Source organism: Apis laboriosa, unplaced genomic scaffold, assembly GCF_014066325.1.
Source record: "Apis laboriosa isolate Shangri-la unplaced genomic scaffold, ASM1406632v1 scaffold47_cov149, whole genome shotgun sequence".
Classification (NCBI taxonomy): Eukaryota; Metazoa; Arthropoda; class Insecta; order Hymenoptera; family Apidae; genus Apis; species Apis laboriosa.
In genome coordinates, this window is record NW_025223437.1 from 2,837,328 (window position 1) to 2,842,144 (window position 4,817).

The following is a 4,817-nucleotide window of genomic DNA, read 5'->3' on the forward strand; positions in this document are numbered from 1 at the left end:
AGAGAGAGAGAGAGAGAGAGAGAGAGAGAGAGAGAGAGAGAGAGAGACGAATTAGTGTCCTTGCGTAGGATACCGGCACGCTAAGCAAGCGGTGCTCACGAGGAGGGACGAGGAGGACGAGGGAGGACGGGAATTCGCACAAAGCGAAGGGAGGCGGGGTGAAGAGGGGGTGGTAGGGCGCGGAATAATGCTTAACAAGCCGACTTGAAAGGACGGCCGCCATTTTGAGTCAATACTTGAAAGTCTTTGCTCATTAAGAATATTTTACGTCTCCCTCTTCCAACGGAATCACCACCCTCCCGTGGATCACCCACCCCATTCACTCTCCTCCATCTCCTCGTTCCACCTTTCTTCTTTCCATTTTTTTCATCTCCTATCCCTCTCTCCTTCTGTTCCGGGGAGAGGTCCATCCCCCGTGACGGGGTGGGAAGCGGGTGGTTGCACCCTCGAAGATGGAAGTTATTTACGCGGCACTCGGAGGCACCCTCCACCATCCTAACCATCCCCTTTCTCCTCGTTTCTACGCCGGCCTCCCTCTTTCGTTCGGTAAGACGCAACCTACGCTGGCCCCACCACCACTTCAGCCCGTTTCACCTCACCCCCTTCTCTCACCCTCTAGTCGCAAGCTCCACCATAGACTCAACCGATGGCCAGCGTAACCCCCCTCGGAGAGCATGGGCTAAGGGAATTCCGACTTCGCCGCTGGGCCCACCTCCGTTCGACCGCCCTTCGCGACCCTTCCAACCCTCCGAGCCCACCATCCGCGTCCAACTTCCCTCCGCGTAATCATCGTCCCATTTCGCGGCGTTTTTCCTAATTCCTACCCAATTTCGCTTTTAGCATTTCAATTTATGCCCGCGGACCGATTTGTTAGACGTGCCCCCCACCCTCCTGGATCGCAGGATTAAGAAACGGTAGCGGGATGGAAAATTTCGATGAAATGTATTCTTTTATTTTATTTTTTTTTTGTCATATTTTTTTATTTTTTTTATTTTTAGAGGATGACGAGAAAGAGGAGAGAGAAGTTAGAAATGGTAAATTTTTAAGATTAGAAATATTTTGATAGGGATAGGATTTCATTTTGATTTGAATTTGATTTCAATTGATTCGAATTAGAATACAATGATTGATCGATATATTTGTTTCTTTTTATTTTTAAATTATTTTTTCGAATTATCTTTTATCGGATATACGTCACCTTTGACGTGACAATGCAATTTTACTGTAAAAGTCATATGTCAGGGTGTGAAAGTGACGAGATCCAATAAAACTGCAATGCAGGGACAAATTATAAGTAGAAATTGTTATGTTCGATAAAAATTAAATGTGTCAAATTTTAAATTTCACATGATCTAAAATTTATAAAGTATCAAATTTTGTTGGTAAAAATTTATAATAAACTATTATAATTTAGTATTGTATATATTGTCTTTCTATGATCATGGAATAGATAAAATCTTTATTAAATAAGTGAAAAATAAATATATTTCTAATAATCAATATAAATAATAAATATATTTAAAATTATATTATAAAATATAGATAGATATTTATTTATTCTATGCCATAGAAAAACACATATACTACAGTACTATTTTGTATATTTTTTCGGTCTTTTAATTTAGCAATTTATGGCGTCACATGCCATCTCGTGTTGGAATGGCGTATAGGGGATGTTATGTCACTACGTGGTCGATGATTAATGGTTGCGTACTGTATGGTGCCACTAAATTTTGAGTTACAACAACCGTGTATGGTACATGCAATTATTCATTCGAACTTTGGCACACACTGCCAAAGTTATTATTTCATAGAAAAGTATATACTATTCGATACCTTGTTGAGTTGAATCTTTATTTAGATAATTTGTTTTGTTATATTATAATTTGGTTCATACGATTTCGTGTGTGTAGAAATTGAGGAACTGTAGATCTTTTTTCTAATAAATTAATTTTAATTAATTATAAAATATATCTAATATTCTTATATTCTTTTTATCTTCTGAAAATTCATTTAATTTTCTTCATACTATTTTTTTTAGAAAGATTCTTAATTTTCGTGTTATACAATTTGTTATTGCAATAATGACGTAACATAAAAATCACGATAAAATGAAAAAACATGACATAAAATACCAAGTTTAGAATTGATAAATCCATTTATATTACATTTCACTAACGAAAATGGTTTTTCTACATCAAAAAATCATAAATTTATAATCTTCTCATTATTTGTCTTATTATCCAATTACGTTTCAATTCTCCCATTCTTCCTTTTTACAAATTGATCCTCCCTAAATTTCCACATTTCCAAAATTAAAAATTACTTTCACTGCATTCACCCGCATAAAGATCTTGGTCGAAAAAAATTTTTCCAAAATTTTTTAACCCCGTTAATAAATTCCATTGCCAACCTCCATAATTATTATTTCCATTCTTCGCGAGAGCGACAAAAACGCAACAGTTCGATAATCGTAATTCAACCCCCCTCCCCTCCCTCCTCGCGACGTTCGTTAGCTGTAACGAACTTTCCGAACAAAAAGGCTTGCGTGTCGAGTTTTTAAGTCATCGCGAAGGTATTTCGCCTGGCAGGCGAACGGTGGCAGGCGAGAGAAAGACAATGGGCCGATACGTACCCCCGTGGAGGGGTGGCTGTAAGGTCTGACTGTAAAAATAAATCACGCGTGCAACGCGTCGCCGTTTCTCGCTCAATTGTATCAACTTTAACCCCTTTTATTGTATCGCTTTTTTTATTTCCATCGTTCTCTCCTCCTCGCCGTTTGACCGGATTCGCATCGACCCCCTCGCCGTCTCTCTTTTCTCCTCGTTGCCCGCGCGAGCGAATCAGGTTCGAAGCTCGCCCGTGCGAACACAATCGTGGCCGTGCACGAACGATAGAAAGCGCGTATATAATAAGCCCGTAGAGAGAGAGAAAGAGAGAGAGAGAGAGAGAGGGAGGGAGGGAATATGGAGTGAAACAAAAACTGGTCTCGCTAGGTAAAACAATAGAAGGGGGTTCCTCGGGCCGGTGAAAGAAACGGGAGGAGAAAAGTGAGCGTGTGCGAGCGAGTGTTCACGGTGAAAGGGCAGGCGGTGGAACGGAGAAGGAGAAAGTGGAGGCAACCCCATCGAACCGCGACGTGTGTGAAATTCAAGAACCTGTAGCGAGGAAGAAGAAGAACAAAACGGCGGCGGTGCCAGCTGCACGGTGCATACGTTATTAGTGAGTCGTTTTGTCCTTCCGCCTCGAGATTTCAATATACCTGTATCGTCGCCGCGGCGTAAAAAAGATCATCACAACTCCGTGAGACGGTGGCTAAGCGCGAGAGAATAATAATTCCTTCGTTCCTCCTGTTGTAACCGTGGATCGTTCTCTCTCTCTCTCTCTCTCTCTCTCTCTCTGTCTCGCGTCTCTTCCTACCCCCGTCCCCTTCCCCGTTCCCTTCCTCGTCCCTGGCACCCGGGAAACAGGTTCCTCTTTATTCGTCCTGCTTATTATGCAAGTTATTGTTTTCGCTGAGACACGAGAGCTTCGGGAGTACTGGTACTGGTTCAAGTGAAGGAAGGAGAGGAAAAAAAAAGAAAAAAGGAAAACAAGTCCTCGAGTGATTCTCGTTCGTGTATCTCGTTCTCAAGGGTTGCGCGAAATAATTATCATAACTCTGTATCGGTAGTCTGTTTGAAGTACCCTCGCTAAGCTTTCTCTCTCTCTCTCTCTCTCTCTCTTTCTCTACTGTTGCAAAAATCTCACAGACGATTCTCGTGAGAAACGAGGAATAAATTGAGAAAAATGATATTCCTGGAAAGGCATAGAGATGTTCGATCGATGTAGAGTGTTTCTTACGTACACAATGATGGACAGTGGTCCATAGCCGTGGTACTCCTCGAGATACGGTCGAATGGAGTGGCGATCGATGGCAGATGTCCAGAGACGACTGGAAAGAGGAATTTTTTTTTTTTGCCATGGGCTCCCGCGGACCGGTCCAGGTGTCCATTGTGGGTCCGAGCCAGGAGGATTCTCAACCCTTAATCCTTAACCCTTTGGCCGCACGCATCCGCTGGCAAGCACCCATTTACCGATCCTGAAACAATGCTGGCCGGACCGCACCCCGGATGCGCACGTTTATTAAGTAATGTCCCCCTCTGGTTTTGCGCTCGACAGCTGCCTTGGCAAAAAAACCACTGTTGCTATTGTCTATTGCTTATTCTCATTGCTCCACGACGCGAAGGTTCCATAAGGATCGTGGGCAAAGATCGTTACGTTGCCTTCTCGTAAGATTTCTCGTTTTCTTTTGGCCTGCTATTATTCTTCATGAACATTTAGCTAAGTTGATATAGATCTGCCAACTCTTTATGCTAATATATTTTTTGTGAATGAGTTTTAATTTAAAGTGTTTTAAGATGATTCGATTAAATCCATTTCGTGTTTTAATTTTGAAAAATTTTTCTGTTATAGTAAGATAGACAGAGATTTGAAAAAAATTGTGTCTGTTGCTTCAATCTATGCAACTTTTATGTGAAAGTTGATATTCTATATAGGTTATTTATAAAGTTCTATAAAGTTCATTTTCTATATAGGTATATTTTTTATTTTTGTTATTAAATGAAAGGCTGCTATATCATATTTGAAATAAACATTTGAAATAAAATTTTTAATTTTTGTCCAATTTCAATTATAAGATTTAAAATTTAAATTTATTGAAAAAAATTAAAGAACAAAAAATCGCAAAGGTCGTTTTTTTTTTACGAATTCTTCATTCCTTACATTCTTCGAACGAACTTGATATCACTCAGAATTATTCTTTAATCCTCTTATAC